The 22,369-nt window shown below is 40.8% G+C and overlaps 1 protein-coding gene and 1 long non-coding RNA gene across 5 annotated transcripts in view; one reads left to right on the forward strand and one right to left on the reverse strand.

Annotated features, from left to right (window-relative positions):
* Window positions 1-14,711: 14,711 nt before the first annotated feature.
* On the reverse strand, window positions 14,712-19,450 carry LOC141920199 (uncharacterized). The gene is made up of 3 exons (XR_012622252.1): window positions 19,319-19,450; window positions 18,298-18,380; window positions 14,712-15,125 (listed from the first exon to the last, which is right to left on the reverse strand). It is a non-coding gene; the product is annotated as an uncharacterized LOC141920199 (long non-coding RNA).
* Window positions 19,451-19,512: 62 nt separating this feature from the next.
* The window catches only part of GEMIN8 (gem nuclear organelle associated protein 8), a 28,417-nt gene continuing 25,560 nt past the window's right edge, over window positions 19,513-22,369 (forward strand). Inside the window, exons 1-3 of one of the 4 annotated variants that reach the window (XM_074814775.1) lie at window positions 19,513-19,646; window positions 20,508-20,613; window positions 21,405-21,468. The gene's annotated coding sequence lies outside the window, so the exon portion shown is untranslated. Of the gene's footprint in view, window positions 19,647-19,707; window positions 19,818-20,507; window positions 20,614-21,404; window positions 21,469-22,369 lie in introns of those variants that run through there. The other 3 variants (XM_074814776.1, XM_074814774.1, XM_074814777.1) reach the window with 3 other exon arrangements.

The following is a 22,369-nucleotide window of genomic DNA, read 5'->3' on the forward strand; positions in this document are numbered from 1 at the left end:
GACATCCTGCAGATCTGGCCATAAACATTTGTGGACTCAATGTCTTCTAGGCACCATAAATAAAACTCATTGTATCAAGAACAGTAACCAGAGGTCATGAAGAAAACTTTGGATGATACAAAATACAGCTGTGCACTGACTTAGCAGCACAAATTGCTCTACCCTCAAAAACTAGCAAGTGTACTGTAGACAGAAGGCTATAACTTACAAAATCACGTAATTCAAATTACGGAGCTTGTAAAAAGAGAAAATTACCTTTGAATGTTAAGTCACAAATGTAAGTTGATTGACATTTACTATTTATTCCTGCATCATTTGCATGGTACCACTGGTGTCCAAAGCAGTGTACAATAGCTGTGCTGAGTTAAGATGAAGAACTGGTCATTATGCAGCGTCAGTTGAAATGCATAGCTCATACTCCAAGACATAAAATACAGTGGGCCGTATTCTGGCTGTAGATTTTGATCTTGCTTATATGCCTCCTCAGCCATGCCCAGCTAAGGCATGCATCACCCCGTTGTTGGGGATCACCTCCTCATTGATACACATTTTGTGCCAACATACATATACCTCAGTGTCAGTATCCTGTGCCTACGATCTCTGCGTGCTCACAAGTCACCACCAAGTCTTTCAGTTCCTCTACCTCATGGCTGCCTTTCCTCATCAAAGCTTGTAATGGGTTTATCATACAAAAACATTGCCCAGACTAAAATTAATCTTCAATACCACAGAGGCCTGAAATTTGATTGTTGTGGGAATTCCTCCAGCTTTGCAGCATTTAAATTCTCAGCCACAATCCTGTGTTAATGTAGAAGTTATTGTGTCTTGAATAGGTTTGTGTCTTCCCAGAACAATGTTAGATTAGAGCTTAACACTTCTGTATTGCTCAGCTTCTTGTCACATGCTTTTTTTTTTTCAAAATTAAATCCAGCTTTACCTAGTACATACTAATGAGTCCAAGCTTCTTCTGTTTACATGTTGGGAGTTTCCTAAGGCTTATGTTACAGGTTGGAAAGTCTACTGTGTATTCTATTTAAAAGAAGGAATGAAAAAAGCAGAGTTGAAAATTAAGTTCTTAAGTAAAAAGACAAAAATAAGAAAATTCCCCAGTCCTCCAATTAAGAGCTTGCTCATTCAGGCCTCGTACATTGCCAGCAGACTACACACTGATAAAACCAATTTTGGAGTATTTAGACTTGAGCAAAAATTCTGTGAGTTTAGGGAGTCAGCATGCAAATCACTGGCATAATAACAAGCTCCAGCAATAAGAAAATTCAATTAAATCATTACACAGAAACATAAGCACTGATGGAATTTCCACAGCTTTAATGAGGCCAGTATGGAGTTCAAGACCCTCTATGAAAAGCATGTTTAATGATGATGGGCTGGGCCATTGAGTGCCATTATTTATTTAAAGTCCTAAACGGGAGTTTGTCTTGCACTCTGGATGAGTCTAATCAGCAATAAAAGATGATAGTCTAAATAAAAGACATGTTTCTGTCTCTTTCAGCCTCCCCTTTACTAGCACCAGAGAAGAAAATGAAAATATGAGTTTTGCAACATTCTCATAAACTCAGAAGTAGGCAACTGTTGGTGAATGAAGGGCGGAGTTCAGCTCCATCCACGAGTCACGGCAATGCTTTAAGGGATGTAGAAGCAACATTATTTTCTTCCTTCAACAGTTGCTAAGGAAGTTATCAAAGTAGAAAGAGAACAAATGAACTGGGGTTAGGGCGTATAAGAGAAAGAGCCATGTATATGCAAAAACAAACAGGGCAGGAAGCTCCTGAGTTCAGAAGTAAAGCATGAAAAATAAATCCAACATATAACTGATGATGCATGTAATGGTGGATAGCTGAAAATCAGAAAAGCTATGCCTATACTTGTAAATCAAACAGCTCCAAGGCACATTCAGACTCAACACTGCCAGGCTCCTTTCTTCACACCATTAAATTGTTAGTGATCCCTGGTATAGTTCAGGACCATTTCAAATAACACTACCCAAACATTTCCAGGTATGGTTCAAAAGTTAGCATGGATAGGCAGTTGGCATGCAGCAGCTTGTATGAGAGAGGAGGATAGTTTAGCACTGTGGATCAGTGTGTCCCACGTCATTCAGTAACAGCACCAGGCAGCACTCCCAGGCAGTTTCAATTAATTGATGTAGATAAAGCTAGAAGTTCCATCTCTGTTGCTCCAGTCATAGTTGTACCCGGTCTCATTTCTGCTCCTGAAGAGAGAGAGCAGAAGAGAATGAATTTCTGCCCCAAGTCACTGCTTCAGAGTGCAGGATACTGGCATTTGTTGCAGTGCCCAAATTGCTGAGTTCTGGGAGTATGGTCAGAGCTTTTACAAGAAGTTAAATCAAAACCAGAAAAAATCTCAGTTGAATGTGTCATGAGATTATTTTCATGGTTATCTTCATTTCATTTGGTTTACTTGAATTTCAGATCACCTCTTGAGAACACAAAGTACTTTGGACTCCATATGAAGTCCTTAAGTCAAAATGTTTTTAAGATAAATTTGAACTCCTCTTTAGGAAGTAGACAAAATCAAATCCAACACCAAGAAGGAGAATCACTTACTTAAATACTCATGGGAGTAATGAAATGCACAGCGGGTAAACACAGCTCCTCACATTCTCTCCCAAATTGCATTTTTAGAGAAATATTTTATTAGGGTTAATACTACTCTTAAAGTTGTTGTTGAAAGCTGAGGAAAAAATAATCCTTGACTTTCAAAAAATTGCTTTGCAGCCTTCAGAGCATCTTTTTTGACTTTTGAACTTTTAGTGTCTCTACCTACCCCTCTTCCACATGCAGCCAAAACCTTTGGTTGAGTGTTTATTGAACAGGTATACTGTTCTACTAACATTTCCCATGCTAAATAAGCCTTTCTTTGGCTGTTTAAAATTCACCACGTAATAATCAGTGTTTGTAGAAAGCTGCTAAATAAAGAGAAGGAAAAAAATAATAAAGGGAGAAAAATGCTTCAGGCAGTTTCCCATCATCTTCTTCTTAACTGTAATTATCACCACAAAGCATAGCAAAAAATGGTCCAGAGCAAAATGATTTACCTAACATGATAAAGTAATAAAGGTCTGATTCTGATTTTCTGATATTCAACACTATTAGTAAGAAGAAAGTCAGCTCCTCAGTATTTTATATCCTTTTCATAGTGTAAATGGCAACACAAGATTCAAAAGAGTGGGGACAGACACATTTGGGGACATTAACCTTATTTCCTCCCAGACCCTGATCTTGCCTGTTTTCAATGTCCCCACTTCCAAGTAAGCACTCAGCCACGCTGTTTTCATCAGCATCTCTGTTCTCAAGTGCCTCCATGCTGCAGGGGACAGTTTGCTCAGGAGGATGCTGTATATTGTGCTGACCATGGCCTCTCCTCCCTCTTTAAAGAGCAGAGAAAAACATCTGTGGAATAAGTCTGATTTTCTGAGGAGCTAGATGTTATTACTAAGAGAAGCAAGGCAAGAACAGAAAAAAGTAGGATAGGTCCAGGAGGGGACATAGGAGAAAAACAAGCCCTGAGCTGCTGCACTTTTTATAGATGTAGAGGGATTGCCATTTAAATGTTGATGTTTGCCAAAGTAAATCAAATATTTATTAAGGAAATCACCTGCTTGGGTGGAAAACTGGAGCTCTTCAGAACTGATGATGTGCTTACCTGGAGCAGATGGAGATTTTTTTAAAATAATCACCCATTATAAACAAAACTAAAAACCAGAGCTCGACACAGCATAGTCAGAGCAATTACTCTGGACTGTAACAATTGGAAATAACCCAGGTTTTCCAACATTTGATAAGTAATGTAGCTCAGCTTCCCACATGCACTCCTAAATAAGCCTCAGTTACTGCTATAGGTAATGCCAGTAAAACAGGTTGTGTTGCACAATATGCTGATGGGGGTGATTTCTGCTTTGTTTTACTGCTCTAGAGCAGATTATCTTGCAAGGCTTTGCTGCAGTGCCTGATTATACCTGACTGAAATATAAAAAAAACCACAATAGTATGTCCTTGCCAGAAACCATAATCATCTAAAAAATTCTAATTGCTATGGGTTTTTTTATCCACAAAAAGGAAACATGCCATTTTAGTTTGAATGCCTTTACTGGGAAAAAAACTTCTGTGAGAGAAATTCTCAGTGTTTGTTTGCTTTGAAACAGCCAGACTTTATCAATTCTGCTCCAGTAATATCTCTGCTGCACAAACTCTTTAGACACCAGAAGGCAGAATACAGAGAAAATCAAATTATGATTGCATAAACATCTTTTGCCCATTACCCAGGCTGGAAGCTGCTCCCACAGATATTTTGTGAAACTTTTCCCCCAGCTACTTAGGTGCAGAATCACCTTGGGTTTTTCATCTATTTGTGAGAGTCCCCAAATTTGACATAAGAACACATACTGATGCACTTCTTAGAAAAGGCTCAGGTCAAAGATATTTAAACATTAGCTATATATCACACAGTTTTCAAGCACTTGAACAGCAGATTAAGGCTTTGGAAAATAAATAATTTTCTACAGCTCTTCTTCTCTGATGTCTTATTGTAGTTTTCAGTTTAGCTTATTTGTTATGTTACAGAGCATGATTATGAAAGCTCTATTGTTCATGGTCACAGAAACAGCTGTGAACAGCTGGCATATTTTATGACCATTCTTATTGCAGGGTCATACAATAATTTGTGTGAATTACCATCAGAGCTGAAAATTTTCTCTTGTCAATGTGAGTTGACAGATGTTTTGTCTTTGACCTATAATAGCATACATAATGCCTGGATGTTTTTGTCACATTTTGAAAAGTACAGAGACAGTGGCAAGATGACCAGTTTAAAGAAATTAAACCACTGCAGAAGTTCAGCTGTCAAAATGTGTAACAAGAAAAGATTTGATGAAAACTGGAATGCTATTATCTAGCTATAGCAACAGCATTAAGTAGCTGACAATTATATTTCCACAGTTATCTAACATTTATATCATGTCCCATTCCTCTCTTCTTGCATTAGTTTGTCTACCCTCCCGCTTCCACCTCCTTTATAAATATGGTTATGTTTACTCAGCCCTACGCTCCCACCCCTCCAGATTGCAGGCTCTCTCTCAGCTCTCCTAAATGTAGCAACCAGTAACTCTTTTTTCCCAAACAAATCCTTCTGGCCCAAGCCATGCCAGCCCTGTTCATCCCAGCTCCCTGCATCCCAGTCAGGACTGCAGCTTCCCAGAGGAGTTCCTGGCACTTTGCCTCACCCAGCCCTCAATATCTTCTCACTTGTTAGCCAGCTCACTCCACATCTACCCAGATCATCCCCGAAATCACTCTTTTCCAGGTATCACTGGGATTTATCGCTTCCTGCTTTCATTTCTGGTGCCCCACCAGCTACACCAACATCCCCCAACAGATCTGTGTGCCCCTGCCACCACCACTCCACACCTGCGCTTGCCTCTGCCCCTGCCTTGCCCTTGCGCTGCTGGGGTTGTCCACTCTTGCCTGACTTGAACATTTTAAATAAAATTGGTATTCACAATGATTTTAAAATGTTTTATGATTTAATATACTTTATATTATTACCTTCCAAGCTCTGTCATCAAAGTTCCTGAAGCAGCAGAGAGAGAAAATACTAAGAGAAAAACTTCTGGCTGTGACCCAGCACAGCCCAGCTAGTATTGTGCTCCTTGTATTTTTCTTGTTTAATGAAGGTTGATGGAATGTGGCCCAGTTGTATACATGTGAAAACTGTATCTCATTAGTTGAGAACCCTTATAAATGTGTCAAAGACTATAACTTGTATTAATGTGCTAAGGAAAGACTTCTATAATCATTACAAGATAATGAAGACATTGTGATCTCAGTTAAATATATTCTAGGAAGATAAAATGAGCCAAAATTAATCTAAACTAAAAAATTTGAAGGCTATGTGTCTTGAGAGTTTGAAAAACGTAATGTCCTACAAGCAAAGTCCAGACAATCTAACACAATGAATTCTGAATAGTATTTAGATGCCAAGAAAAGGCAGAGCACTCTACTTCAAAATGAAAAATACCAAATTACAGATTTCTGTAAATTCTAGAGCAATGAGAACAGTAATGAGATAAATTGGAGGAAAGGAAAGAAAGGGGAGGAAATTAATTTCTTAGATCTTTATGGTACTGCAAGCTTTGCATGCAGTTTTTCTGGTTTTACCAGCATTTTTCTGGGACTTGCATACTTTTTATTTTTTCTTTTGGCTCCTCCACCACAACTATTTTGATTGTTTACTTTCTCCAAATTCCTGAATGATATTGTCTGAGGTTTAAGGAGTTCTGTGAAGATGTTAGTGTATGCTGTACAGCACTTTTTTACCTAGAAAGGCATGCCACAATAAAGCCTCTGGGAAGAATGAGAAGAATGTGCCTGTGGGGAAGTCAGAGCAGCACCCTAGAAGTCTTCTGCCTTTGAAACTGACCTTTGGGGATTCTGCTACTGACCGCAGGGGATGCTCTAGCAGAAGTACTGTCTCACTTGGAACAACCTCCCAGAAGACGTGAACTTCCCTCGGCCACTTTCACATCCCACTGTTTTCAGAAATAATGGAGAGGGTCCCTTTGAAAGCAGTAAAAAGTGCTTTGAAAGCAGGTTGGACTCATGACCAGGTAAAGGTAGTAGCCCTACACATTATTGCTGCTCAGCATAGTGCGTGTTGTACAACTGTCACTGCTCCATCTTCACTGCAGCTGCACCCATCCTTGGTAATAGCATGAAACTGCATCAAAATGGCAGACTTTTTGTTCTAGCCAACAAAGAGATCAGAGGTACCCTTAGGCTACACAACCCCTGAAACTCTTGGATACAAAGTTAATTAAAGTATGTTGTGCAGACTGTATTCTGTTAACAACCCATAGGGCTGGCACTAGACTGATGCATCAAAAATTATTTATCTCTAAGCAAGCAACTGCATGTGGTAGAACAAAGCGTTCTGAGGATCACCCCATACTTGAATAACTCAGACTTTGACTCACAGCATAGATCTCGGCGCCACATCCACCAACAGTTGCCATCTCCTACCGCTGCCCTACAAATATGCTGTCATACTGCTGCCTTTTCTTCCTCTAAAGCTCACTCTTGCAAGTAAACATGGCTCTCCTCTTGCTGTCTTCTGCCTAATCCTAAGAGCTGCCTCACCCATACACCTTCTCTAGTAGTGAGAGTGTTTCGGCTGAGGTAAATGGCATAAGCTCAGAGTAACTGCGGCTGCAAAGGTGGCTACCTTACCTGAAGATTAATGCAGTACTGCAAAGACACTACAGAAACTATCACAATCTTACCTGAGGACAGCTTGGCCTCCCTATTTTTCACAGTAATAACAAGTCATAGCCATTCTGAAAAAGGGCAAAAACTAAAAAGATGGTTACATTAGTTCATGAAAATATCTTCTAAAAACCAGACACTATTAAACCAATAGTAATGAAATAAGCCTTGGTAATTCTGTACAAGCTAAGCCATCCAGAAGGATTCTGAGAAGGATTTGCAGTGTTTGTATTCTCGGAGATTAGATGTTACTCCCTAGAAATAGTATTCTAAATATAAAAAAAAAACTCGACTAAGGAGTTTTACAGTGCCCTCATAAACCTGTAAAATAACAATGCAAATGCACAAGCATTTTTATATTTTTGGTTAAGTGTATCACAGAATGCTGATGTGTAGAGTGGAATTACGTTCTCAGGAATAAATCTCTGGAACCACCTCTGGATCTATCCACTTATGTCATATTGTATCCATTACAGCAGCATTTGAACACCTTCCAACTACTTACAATACAAATAACCATCTCCATCTCCTTTCCCACAATAATATTGTATTCATATTCATTTCTGTGTTAGCAGATTAGTTGGTTTGTGAATGTGGTGTCTGTATAGAGTATATCACAGCTGGTCCAGTGTCTCTGGGTACAACATACAATAAGTATAATAAGAAATAACAGAAGTGAAGTAATAACTGGTTTGTCTGGTAATATTGTGTGTATATACAAGCCTGGGAAATTCAACAGCTTTTGCTTTTGAAAGTCAGTATTATTTATCACACCAGCATTTCTCTCATTTTGTAGAGGCAGATTATCATCTCTACTCCTGAAGATTTCTTGTCACACTGGTTCAACCCCATGTGCATCTCCTTGTAAGATAAACCCTCCATGAAATACTGGTAGTGAGATTTTTATTTTCACAGCCATTTAATAAAAAGTACTTCATTATTCATTCTATAGGAGTCTCTCTGGAAATAGCAAGCTGTCCTTTAATAGGGAGATGCTTCAGTTGTAAATCACAGGATACCGAACTGGGAAGATAAAACTTGCAAAGAAATTTTAAATTAACGGAGGATGGATGAGCACTTCATAATTACTTATTTGGGAATGAATGCCACCTCCATTTATCATCCAATATTTGCAAAGGCAGTACTTGCACTTGTATGACTTTTACTGTCTTTATAGGGTCACTACTGAATGCTGGCCCAATCCATTCCAGTATGACTGATATAGCCAGGTCATTAGTCCTTCGTTGACTTCTCCACAGAAATTGTACAAAAGATGATATAAGTAATAAACTAAATGCTCAGCTTCTTTGGGGAAAAAAGAATCAGGAATTTCAAAGCTTGTGCCTATTACTTCAGTGTGACTGGCTGTAAATGGTTATGCAATGATTTGTGGAATCTCTGTATGTACAATTTAAAAACAGTTTGATATTATGAATTCCCTGTGTTTAATTTGTAAAGACTGCAATTTCACTTCATACATGGAGTTTGTTTTCCCTCTCCTTTGGTTGTTTTATCTCCTTGTTTTTATTTTGTACTGAAATTCCCAAGGATGGTGATTCAGAGCTAACAGCTGAGCAGCGATGCCATCTTTCTGCCAGCTTGTGTCACATAACCTGTTATGGAGACATTCAGCAGCTATTCACCACTAACTTTCTCACTTATATACTCAAACATGCAGTATCTTAGGAGCATTAACAGGGCCCTTCCTCTACCATGGTCACTATGTGCACCATCACATACAGCACTTCTGGCCACGTGGTGGGACTGTGCACATGCATCAGGTCTCCTAAAGGACTTCACATGCCACACCAAGAAGGCCCTGAGCATACCAGTTGCAATAAATACATTTCATCCTCAGCCTTATGATGGAGAGTCTTCAGGAAGGAGAAAGGCAGAGAAGAGGCTGTGAGCTCCCAGAGCAATTCATACAACCCACTTCAGGCTGTCTCCCCATCTCCAGGATACCCCCAGGAAAGGAGTCAGCATGCAGTCCACAGACTGGTTGAACTCTTCTAGCCATTAAATTTTTGTTCTCTCTTCATATGGAAATTTCATGGGACAAAATGTTCATTATCACACTGGCCAGCTGCTTTCCTAAACCTAAATTTCAAGAGAGAAGTAACCAAGCAGGGGATTATCAAGTGGGAACCTGGATCATTTGAGAAGGCCGATATAAGTTTTAATTGACACAGAGAACTTTGATCTAAGTAAAGAAGCAGAGGTGAGTCCAGGAGATGAGGCAGAAAGCTGGCTACATGCCAGAGCAGAGACCCTGGAAGGAGAGGAGATATCATTGCTGCAGAAGGAGGATTCCGGGCACTACAAGCCCAAGGACAGTTCCAGAGCAAGGAGAAAACTGAAGACACTCTGGTTCTGATTATCATATTCTGTAACGCTTACCAAAACTGCATCCCCACACAGAGCTCTGAGAAAGAGTGACCAACTGTGTGCAAGGGACACCAAGGGATCACCATTGCTCCTGGCTAGTTCAGGCTTCTAGGCATTAAAACCCTGTTTCTAAGATGCCCAGGCTTTGCTTAAGAAGTTTATCAAAGAGACCAAGGCAACAATACCAGAATTATTCAAGTGGCAGAAAGGTTAAAAGTACACAGGATCAACAGGAGTCAACCTAGCAGCGTGACATGTACCAAGCTTCTTTAGAAAGCTTGGTTCAAAGTTCACGTATTTGCATCCTTCAGGATTCTCAGAATTTACTGGGACTTCAAGCCGGAATGTCTCAGTCAAATGTAACCCAGCTAATGAGACTGAGAAGCAGAAATTAATGAATTCTCAAAGACAAATATGCTTGCTTTCAATGTTACAAACCTGTTTCTGTACAAAGACATTTTATTTAGATTTACCAAAAATATTCTGAGAGTTTCCAATGCTATTCTATATCAATGCTTGCCACATCCTGAAATTCTCATTCAACGTTTATTCAGTTTGGACCCAGGACTGAGGAGAGAAAATGAAGTGAAGCCTTCAGGATTTGATGCTCAGTAGGAATCCATGTCTCCCAAATCAGCAGTATCTACATGTTGCATATAGGCCACTCCTTTGGGCTTGCATGCAGCTAGGCTCTCCTGGACAAGCTCTTTTTTCTGATTTGGGAATTTTTGGTGGAGGAAACCTGAGGGATATATCCATTTGTCTGGAGTTTCTGTACTGCTGTATGTGAGGAGGCTCCTGAGGTTTTGTTGCCTATGCATAACCCAACTCAACAGCACCTGCTCAGCCAAACCTAGAACTAGTTAGGGATGCTGTAGAAGAAATCTCATCTGTCCAAGCTGCCTTGGTTTTCCTATACATTTGCAAATCAGCAATACACCCATAAACAGTGGATCCGACCTTTCTTAATAGCAGAGGCCTTGCTGGGCATCTACCACACAACATATAAACACATATTTCTGACATTTCCAGGACTCGGATTTCACCTCTCCTGCCCAGAAGCAGAAATCAGCTTCCCACAGATCACCAATAGTCAGATTCCACGGGCAAGAGCTGAGAACATACTGAAGGCAAGGTCGACATGACTCACCTCTCCCAGTCCTCCTCACACAAATTTTCTTGAGGAAAGTTGTTTCCCTTCTTATGCCCCCACTCCTAGAGAGACCCCACTGTGGCGGGTCCCCAGGTACTTCTGCACAAGAACAAATTACACTGAGAGCAATAGCAAATGCGTCTATGAAAACATCAACCCAGGAAAGCATTGTCACTGAAATAGCATAATGGAGGTAATTATATAGAGAAACTGGGTCCAATTCATGGTTAGACAAATAAAATAAAACAAACTGTTGGTGCTCAAAATATTTAAAATTTATGAACCTACCTATTTTTCTCATGATTACTCATTTCTGCTGCAACAAACATGCTATTTATTCCCCTAAATTTCAAGTCACTTTGCCTGTTTTTTTTCTCTAAGTTGGCCAAAATATTTGTGTCTGGAGCACTGCAATATCTCTGGCAAAGCCAGCAGAATGGCTTGCCAAATAATGTCTGTGGACACATACAAAAGCTGGAATGAAAAACAAAATGTTGATGCTGGCCTATAAACAGGAGTAGGGCTTTCAAGGTCAGTGAGAGGTAAGTGGTTTGTTTGTTCTCCTGGGGATATTAAGCCTCTGAGGCTTAGAAGGGAATTAAACCCAGATGTCTCATTTTCCAAGGAACTGATGTACTCAGCAAGCTATTCTATAATCAGAAGGGGCACATTCATCATGACTTTTCATTGCCGCCTAAAAGAGAGAGACGTGTCATTTTTTGAGAGAACAGCTGCAGATAAAGATGTCTTCACACTATGGTTTCTCCACCTTTTTCTCATCTACCTTTAAATACAGAGCAGAAGTACCTAAGCTTGTACCTAGGTTTGGTCTAAGGTCAATGGAGGCAGCCATTTCCAGAGAGCTTAGCTCAGATGCTAGGTAGGACGTCTGTCTCCTGGAGATGCAGGTCTTCACTGACTATAAAGGAAGTACAGCCACTTCCTAAACTGGAAGCTTAAAGTTGGTAGAATAAACACAAAGGTTTTTCAGGTAACTCTCTGGAGCACCCAGCTGCCTTCCTGGGTTGAACAGAAAACCTCAGACATGGCTTTCAGCTTTGGATCCTACCTTGTGGATTAAGCACTTCAAAGTCATGCACTTATGTCCTCTACTACATCTGTCTTTCTTCCCTGTCCTACCTGTTAGTCAACTCCTGACTGTTTCAGGTTTCACAAATCTAATTTTGACCCCTAAGTAACTACCCTGGAAAACCTCAGGAACTCTAACACTAAAGAGCCACAGGTAGCTCCTTGACTACAGGAGACTTATGGGCAGTTCAGATATGGTTCTTCCATCAAAGCCATACCTCTCACAGTTGTGCTGGCCCCACAGCTGGTGGGTCATCTAAATTCTTGGCTGATAGAAGAAGCTGCTGAGACTGACTTTGCTGGGTTGCAATCCACCTGTGCACCTAACTCAAGAGCCATGGCCATCTCCTGTCCTGGTGTGCAGAACTTTCTGTAGCTCTTGGAGCAGTGTAACAGGCATCTTGTCATTCTCAGTCCTGTGGAGACTAAGCAATGTATTTGCAGGATCAGGCAGCCTCCCCTTATTTGGGGCAGGTCAACATGCATACACACCTAATCTATATTCTGCGCTACTTTTCAATGCACTTCTAGTCTCAGTTCAAAGTATCTGTGACTAAAGCCTTTTATAGCAGAGAATATAGATAACACAGACAAAGCCTTTTGCCTCCTCAAAGCTGTCTTGTAGCAGGAAGATCAGTCAGCATGCTGTGGTCTGCCTCAGGATCTAGGTGCAGCTATGTGTAGAATTATTATCACCCACTGTGCTAAGCACAGCCACTTACAATTGTGGAAATTCAAAAGGTCATGGAAACACCACCAGTGAGGCAGTCTGCAATGACAACTCAAAGTGAGAGCAAGCTATGGCTCACAAACAAGCAGCCAGCATTAATAGCTGTGGACACAACAGGTAGGTACAGAAATAATAGAAGAAAGGAAGAAAAGAAAGATGATGGCGGGCAATGTTAATAAATCAAACAGCTACAAGGCCTGACAAAGTACGTAGCTGAGCAATTTTAAGTGAATTCAAGTGTTATTCAGCACGTCTGTGACTAACCTCTGGTCAATCGAAGGCTGATTTTTAAGGTTATGCAGAAGTTAACATATGCACAATAACGAACAAACCTGATCCAAAGACACGGGATTTTCACAAACTCTTTCCACATGTAGATGCCTGTTCATTTTGGTGGAATCTGCATACCCATACCTCTTAGGCAGTTCATGATATTTCAAAGACCAATGAAAAAATTCAGCGTACAAATAAAACCAACAAAAGCCTACAAATTCTTTTAGGAAACCAGCTGTACTCCTAATATGCCATGCTTGTCAAAGCAGAAAAAAACCCCAAACCAACCCTGTATTAAAATGCTGAATGTTATTTAGTCATTACTGGTCATAAATCATTTGCAAAATCTTACAACACTAACATACAACTGAGTGGATTAAATATTAGTTTGGGGCATTAACTTGGATATCGTGAGTTTTGTGGTCTAAATTCTAATAATTAGGGGGGTATTTCAGTATATCTGTGTGCATTCCATATGTATTCGGGAATCTTTTGAAGCTTAGTAATGTTACAAAAAGCAGAACGAGAAGGGGAATAATGAACCCAGGTACAGTGCTGGTTTAACCCACATGAAGTTTGATGCAACACAGTTTCTTAGGGCTACGTTCAGGCATGAGGAGCTGGTTTCAAACAGATACTTACTTTGTACACAGTAGCACTTAAGCCGGGAGAATTGCTGATGGGGCAGAAGCTATTCAGCCTAGACAGAACAAGCACAGGATTTACCAGGAGAGACAGTCCCATCCCTCACCGCTGTGCCCACAGCCATTTGGCTACACAACTCTTCCGCAATCTGATCAAGGCACTGAGCCTCTCCTTGGGCAAAGGAATCAAAACCTGGCCCACATCTTCTGATGTCTTTACAGTCTTCATTCCTACTGTGGCCTCTTCACAGGTTACCTGCTGACTGCCTGCATTTAAAGCACATCTGACATTATTAATGACTTTTCTGAATTAACTGATGATGAAGATGAAACAATTCCACTTTTTACTAGACAAGAGAAACAGCACAATGTCATCTGTATTTCCTAATTAAAAACTTTAAATGCTATTGCTGTAGAATAATGCCAAAATTAACAAAGATACATAAAATAAAATCCAATTACTAAAGACCAACAAAATAAAATTCAAAGACAAGATGAAAATGTATCATTATAATGTTTTATTATGTGTGTATACTGCATAAGATTACTACATAAAATTCTGATCTAAATCATTGCTAGGTGCTATGCCAAATGTTCCAGTGTTAAGCCTCCAGAAATGCAAATTTTAAAATTAACTGAGTGCTCAGTCCTTTTTTGCTTTTCAGACTCTCAAAATCTGGATAGCACAAGGTCCCTTTGTTAGCTTTCATGGAAAAGGGAGACTTTGTGCCATCTGAAAGCTAAGAGAAGACAGCATATTTTAGCAAGTCAGAGGTACACGAGTCAGGGCTATTTGGCAGATCTTTTACTCCTCCAGAGCAACCAGTTTAGACTCCCCAGCACCGCTGTTTCAGGCAGAGGGTTCTTCATTTCCATTTACAACGCTGCCATCTATTGGCTTAGGTGGGCTTTTATCTTTTATAATCGTTGCGACATTTTCCTTTACCAACTTTTTGCACTTTTCTTGTTCTTCTCAATGGGATTTATCTGGCTAAACATATACACCTGCAATGAGAGCACCTAGTGAGAATTGCCTCAGGCTTCCTTGAAAATCAGTGGAAGAAACAAGCACTTCTGGGGTGTGATTCATTTCACCCCAAAGTAGATAACCAACATACATCAGATGAACAGCACCCAAAAAAGCATTACTGTGATTTGTCCATGGCTATAATGGGATCTGAAGAGTGACTAGCTCAGGTGTAGAGATTACTGTCCCACTGTAAGTAAGCACAGAAAGACGCCAAAAGAAATACTACCCCCTTATCCAGCGGAAAAAGTCTTCAGAGGTGCTGCTGATTTTTAATTCATTAACTTGTATCCCCACACAATGAGGCCACAGGTATGACAGAAGAGAGGTATTACCTACGTTTAACTTCCGGTAAGAGTGGTGATGTGTTCCAGACATCCAGCTGCACTTCATATGTTCTTTGGCAGTAATATTGTCTTTAAGATGTTTCTACATCTTCTCCCCCAACTCTGCCTCCAGTAGCCTGTCCCTTTCCCGTCTCAGAAAGCTAGAGTTAAGTAGGAGAAGTCTCACATGTAGTTTCCTGCATACAAACACACACATACCCCAGAAAGGGGTATCAATCTTTTCCTATAAACTTTATGAATTGTAGATTCAGCTTACACAAAAGCTAGACCTAAGTAGGATTTGTTTTAATCCAAAACCAGAATTTGCATCATGGTTGAAAATCTGCTACAAATAATATAATATTAAATACAATTTTGTCTTTAAAAAGGACAAGCAGAATCAGTAATTTCAACACTTTGACCAGTCAATAATTATTCTACAGTTCTAAAGGTGATTTATTTTGGATTATGCTTAACTCAGTAGAGCAACACTACAATAACACAATCTTTGCAAAATAATGGTCTACATACAGATTTGCACAAGTTTAACAGAACCACACATTTGGGTGTGACAGATGTATACTACTTGAAGAGTGGTACAAGAAAAAGAGGCTAGTGCCTAATTTTCAACTTCCTATCATTGCTCCCCTGTGCTGGAAACTACCATCCTTTCAGATCTGATGCCCAGAATGCTCTTTTCAGCTTATATAAGCAGTAAAGTATGTTGCAGATTTAAACTTGCTACATTTTTTTCACAAAGCTTCAGTCATTACACCCCTTGCTTCTTAAAGCATAAGTTAATTAAATTAATTGGCTAATTAATGAATCTGAGTAGCTGACAAATGCTCTCTTAGATGTCTAGACTTGACAACTGCAAATGCTGTTTCTTGTGAGGAAATTTCCCTACTCTAATAGCTGTTCTAGTCTAACATTTCATTCTCTTGCCAGGAAACATCATCCTTATTTTCAGCCTGGTTCTAGGCTAATATTCAACCACTGGAGCAACACTGAAAGCTGCAAGGAACACAGCTGTGGGGAAAAAACAGTTCAAGAGGGACATGTTGCTTTATGGGACACCAGGGATAAAACTGATCAGTAAAACCAAACCTCCCTTGTGATGCTTCTGGTCCCAAACCCGGGAGGGAAGATCTCACGTTGGAATCAATAGGAGCCAGCATTTACTCATCAGCATTAGCTTTGGAAAAGAAATTGCTGGTGTATGCACCACGTTTTAGACCCAGTTTACATTTTTCATGTATCATGGGCATAGAAGAAAAGGATTTACAAATCAAGAATTAACGTGAGACCTTCTTTACTGTTGGGTTGTGTGAGGGACTGCGTAAGGGGGTTGCCTTTAAAAGCAAACCTTTCTGCCAAGCTGCTCCTTCTCCTCTGATAAAAGGTAGACTTTAAATACATGAAAGATCTACATGGGCTTCTAAGAAAAACACAGCTCTTACAGCAGCAGATATTTTGTGAAGTGAAAGATTCAGAAGTGATCCAGTGAAAGTGATCAAGTGAAACATGAAAAAAGAAATCACTCATCAGTAAGCAAAAAGTACTGATCTCACTGCTCACAGAACACATATAGTCAGAGGTTTATTTAATGTGATATTCGTGTAGATCCCATAAGGTAGATGATAACTTTTCATGTGGTCCCACACAGACAATAACTGTGCCATCGCAAATACGCATAAGTAAGGCAGGTAGAAGGGAATAAATAGGAAGCAGTGAACAAAGAGGATGTACAATTTACATAAAATAACACTATCCAATAAAGTCATCTTTTAAACTGAAATATTACAAAACTAAGAACAGCACAACTGCATTTTCAAAATCTACATTGCAGCATCAGTAATGCATTACTTGAAGTCTTTGCTTGAGATTGATAACCTTAATAAAGCCAACACACATGCCATACCTTTGTGCAGTTTGCCTTGGTGCCTTTTTCCCATACAAAGTACAGCAGTTCAGCAGTAATGCATGCCTTCATTTTAAGATATATGTAACATAAGAATCCTTCACTGAGTCTAACTCAAGGTCTATCCAGTCCATTACACTGTCTCTGAGAGTGGCCAATGTTAAGCGTCCTCGGGAATGAACGGGGCAAGCATACAGCAGCTCTTTCTTAGTGCGCAGAGACTTCCTAAGCCAGAACTGTCTCTTGCTGACTAATAGATACTCCTTGTATGATTTGTCTAATACCTTTTTTTAACCTACTGACTCTCTGAGTTAATCTAGATGTTCTGCTGTCCACAACTTTCAGTCATCAGTTTGCCATGTGTAAAAGCAGGCACCAATCTGTGAGCACAAAGCAACCCAGATCTGTCTGTACAAATACAGAGATCAGAGGGGAGCAAGAAAAGCTGGAAAAGTCTTTGAGTGCATTAGGTGCTCACAGGAAAAAGCAGGCTGGCAATTGCATAATACACCTCTTCTGTCTTGGAGACAGAGAGGCTGTCTATGAATTTTTTGGCCACACACAGAGAAACCACAAAACACTTGTTATGCAGAGGCTGAAAGGGACCGCAGTTAAAGACCACTGTAGTATCTAGACTTCTCAGTTCTACACAGACGCCTAACTCCCATAGGAAACCATACAGTGACACAGGAGCTGGAGGACAAGAAAACATAGATGATGGAGAAGCCGCTAGAGTTTTAAGAGCGGTGATTTACTGCTCTTATGCTGAGAATGTTCAGTATATTTACTTCTTATCATTAAACACTTGTGTGTTCTACAGCAGGGCCATCATTGTCAGACTACGTCCTCTAGCACTTCTACCATATTTGTGCTAAAGCAGTAAACTGGTGCAGCAAAGAAGTGTATGCTTCTTTGAATCTGAGATTTCATACTTGATAGCAAATAAAGCAATGTCCAATTTTGTTGCTAATTTAATTATCTGAAGAGACCAGATATAATGGTATTACTCAAATGCTGCTGATGAAAAAATGTACACCTCAATGTGACGACCAGCAACTGCACTGCCATGCAGCTTGGTGGGAAAGTGATCAAATTCAGTACATACACACAAATTGTTTTAGATCTATCCACTATAAGTATCATTGATTAGACAATTCAAACTGATAGGTATGTGAACTGGTCCATTGTTGTTGCAGGAGCCATAATCAGAATGACCTTGGGAAGGAAAAGTATACCAGGTAAAGGATACGACAGCAATTAAAAAGGGATTGATTCATTTCTTGATTTATTGTGCCTTATTGCTGCCTGCTCTGATTTGAACATTCAAAAGATTTGGCTAGTAAGTAATGGTTGGTTTGGGGGGTTTTTGCATCTGTATTCATCATAGAGAAACTTGGAGAAGCTCCTATGCTGGCATGTTGAAAGGTGTATTAGAGGATCTTTCTCACCTGAACTGTTTGTAAAGCACGTGACAAAACAGAGAAATTGAGCAACAGCAGATCTGCAGGGCCAGAGTGTTTCCCCAAGAGTTCTGAAAGGAACACAGAACTGAATTAACCCTGAATTATTCTTGAACTCAGTTATCAAGTTGTATCAGTTGAAGTTCTCCGTACAAGAGTACAAGGTAGCTAACGATCACATTAGTAAAACAGGTTCCTAAAAACATCTGAAGATCATATGAACTATTAAATCTGATGCCCATACCAAGCAAATTAGTAGAAATTATTTCAAATAATAACTTCAGTAAATATGTGGGAAATAAATGCAGAAATTTGCTATGTGAAGGAGGCTCAATACGTGTGCTTTTTAAAGTGAAGTAACGTTTCACAATGGAGTTTTTTAATCCAAGCAGGTAACAAAGGAAAATTGTCTCAATATGGTCTGCTGGGATTTTCAGCAGGCAAGCAGTTAGGATGGCAAGCACAACAGGAGAGATAAAAAAAATGGGAGTAAAATGTGAGTTTCTTGTACTGGAAGTATAAATTAAAAGCAAGGAAAGCAGAGAGCAGAAATAACCATTAGCTGTGGCGGTCTCAGGCTGTACGGCCCATCCATGAGTTGTCTGAAGAAGGGCATAGGTGATGGAGTGGCACAGTCTGTGAGGGCACTGTGCTACTCAGTACGGTAAAGCTGAAGGTTTTACTGACCATGCAAAAACACGGAACAACATTGTGACACCAGATAATAGCAAGAAAATTTAACATATATTGTGTAAAATGGGGCACAAGGGTAAAAGAAATCCCTGCTCCACTGGCCGTGACAGGCCCAAAACAGGCTGCTCGCACACAGTCCCGTGAAAATAGTCGCTCAGTAGCAGTACAGAACGTTAACAGAAAGTTTAGAAATTAATCGGGAAAAAAATAATCAGAGGACGAAGTATCACAGTGCCTCGCACCACAGCACACCCCGGTTCTGAGTAACAACTCGTCTTGCAGAGCACTGGACACCCTCTGGGACCGGAGGAGGTACCGAGGGGCCGACGGGACCGCAGGAGCTCACAGCACCGTCCCCGTCGAGGGGCAAGTGGTTTCACGGCGCAGCGCCCCGCGCCGAGAAGGGACGGCAGCCGCGCGGGGGACCCTGGGCCGCCCTCGGGAAGCCGGACCCCGCCGGCGCCTCCCCCTCCCCAGCCCCACAAGATGGCGCCGCCGGACCGCGGAGGGGCCGGGCGGAAGCGGCGGCAGGAAGCACCGCTCGCTCCGCCCCGCCGCGCTCGTCCGCGCCGGAAAACAGGGAGGAGGCACCGGAGGCGGCTGCACTCGGCTCCCCTGGCCTACCGGAGCCACAGGCTGCCCGGGTGGGTGCGGGGACGGTGGTGTCCCTGTCTCTGCGCAGGCTGCGGGAGGGGCAGCCGGGGCGGCAGCCGGGGCGAGCGGTGGCGTGAATGGGCAAGCGGACAGCTCGGCAGGGAGTTCCGCCTTCGGAGCGCGGGGGTGGAGAGGCGGTGTTCGTAGCACGCCGATCGGCTGTACGGGCTCGGGGCTTTTCCGTTCCTTTCCTTTCCTTTCCTCAGCAAAATGTCGACCTCCGGCCTGAGGCGGCCGTGCAGGAGCTCAGGCGGGAGGGGTCCTCCGTGTGCTGGGGGTTGGGGCCGGAGTGAGCCTGAGCGTGAGGGTTTGTTTTCCTGCAAGCCCTCAAATTTAGTTGTTTGCCCTAGTTGGCAGAGGCGAGAGCTGCTCTCAAATTTAGTTGTTTGCCCTAGTTGGCAGAGGCGAGAGCTGCTCATCGGTTTTGTGGTCCTTAAAGTCATTGACCTGAGTCTGGGCACGGCATCTGTGAGACTAGGAAATTAATTTTCCCTGCAAAGGCAATGGTGTAGAAGTTTCATCCTCTTCCTCGTTCATGACTAAACTGATAAGCCATATATGAAACATAAACTAACTGGGGCTACTAATGATTATACAGCTTTTAGCACTTCACTTCTGACCTCTGATTTTTGGTCCAAATAGTTTTTGGGTTTGTGTGCTGGATCTCAGAGAAGACAGATCCTCTTTTTTGGAGCAGCAGAGGACTACACTGTCTCAAGCTCAGCTCGGGTCAAAAGAGCCATAATACACTGAAGTTTGATCTGCATGCTCTCTTAGCAGTAAATGTGGATTGTTCCTGCAATGAACATAATTTGGTCTTATGTGCATTATTGTTTCCCTTCCATTCGCAGGAATTACTACTGTTGGTGGAAGGACGTTGCTGTGAAGACAGCACAGTGATAGGTAGGCCTTCACAGCTCAACTGACTCTCCTGTTGGGATACGAGCAGCCATAACTGTATCCTAAAGTGTCTTGTATTTTCAGCCATTCAGAAACAAGAATGCACTGTATAGTGTTGGGAAGTTTTACCTTTTTTTCTTTTTAAAGGAAATAACTTGTACTTCCAACTGTCTTAGCAATCACAGGCTTTTATTTCTGTGTAACTGTAACTAGGGCCCTTCAGTATTATACACCAGCAGTGCACGGGATTAATCTGAAGCACAGAGTGTCAGAACACTTTTCAGACTTTTATTTTCTAGTGGTAATTCTGCACCAAGAATAAACATTAGAAGTGTAAAATGAAATAGACATTTGTGGGAAGATGCACACTATTAATGTTCCATGGCATGCTTTTCTTGCTGAACTCTTCAAATATTTTTAGAGAGTATGTAGTAGGGTGAGTACAAAATGCACAGCACAAATTGATGTTTAACACCTTAAATTGTGAAACTTACTGCCATGGGATGTTGTGGAAACACGTAGTATTCGTGGGTTCAGAGAAATAACATGTTCTGTCTCTAAATGCTAAAAACACTTTGGAGATGAAAAAACTATGTGAACTGCCACTTGCTGAAATCAGGAGAAATGTAGCTGAGAAGGTAATTCCCTTATGTGTACTCTAGTGTTACATTTTACTGAGCATCTCTTACTGCCCATTGCCAGAAGCTGGATAGGGGGGTGTTAGGGACACTGGCCTGACTGAAGAAGGCACTTCTCACAGGCTAAAGGAGCAGGGACAAAAGCAGCAGTGGGCAAAGGATGGGGTCAGCTGTCTTTTGTTATATTTTTACCTTAATACCATGCTACAGGTTAATTAATCTTGTGCTCATCGGTGTTCTGAAGAAAGTCAAACCCTCCCTGATTCCCCCATTGGTAGGTCTTTCTGAGCTGTACCTGTCGTCCCCGGTATGGCAGCCATGTGGCAGCACTATATCCAACACACCACTAGAGGGGCTTTGATCCCTAAGTATGAATTACATTACCAAGTTATAAAAAACAGTATTTCATGGTTGTGTCTCACAATATGACAGACATTGTCTTAACTTCTTTTGACTCCAGTGGAATTAAATGCTGTCATTGCTTTGATCAGAGTTATTTATTTTCACTAATGCTTAGTTGCTTCAGGTTGTTAAGGAGACAGGCATGTTTCTGATGAAAGGGAGTACATCCATATTTAATTATCAGTGGGGAAATATTTTAAAACTGAGAAAAGGAGGTCATAACATTTATCAAAAAATAACTTTTCCATCATTAATGGTCAGCACAGGCAAACAAATCTCTCATTTCAAAGTCTGCCTTTGCTGGTGAGTTTCATATGTTCAGTTGCTTCCATATTCGTGTTTAAAAGTATAAATTATAGAAGTAGAGTTATTACATTTATTTTCTGCTGCTTGTCATGTTTCATATGTAGTTTGTTTTGGAAGAGTAATTCAGCTGAAAATAAACCAAACTCATTCTTAATTTAGTGTCCCAGCTTGCAACATTGTTATGCTTCACTTTATATTTGTAATCTAATTTTCATAAATAATTTATGAAAATAATTAAAGTGTCTGTGTTTGGCAAAACAGGTTTTTCATATTTGGTAAATAATATAGTTGAATAGTTTTGCCAGGGTTTTTCCCCTCCTTCCCCTTCAGAGAGCATATGTGTTGCATATTAATAATAAAGTATCAGGCTTCACCACTTCCCACTTTTAAAAGCATATTTACATTAAGATCTGAACCTGATTCCTGCTTATGCTGAAGCTAGTTCAAAGAATCTTTTGTTGTGTATA

This window comes from Strix aluco, chromosome 2, assembly GCF_031877795.1.
Source record: "Strix aluco isolate bStrAlu1 chromosome 2, bStrAlu1.hap1, whole genome shotgun sequence".
Taxonomy (NCBI): Eukaryota; Metazoa; Chordata; class Aves; order Strigiformes; family Strigidae; genus Strix; species Strix aluco.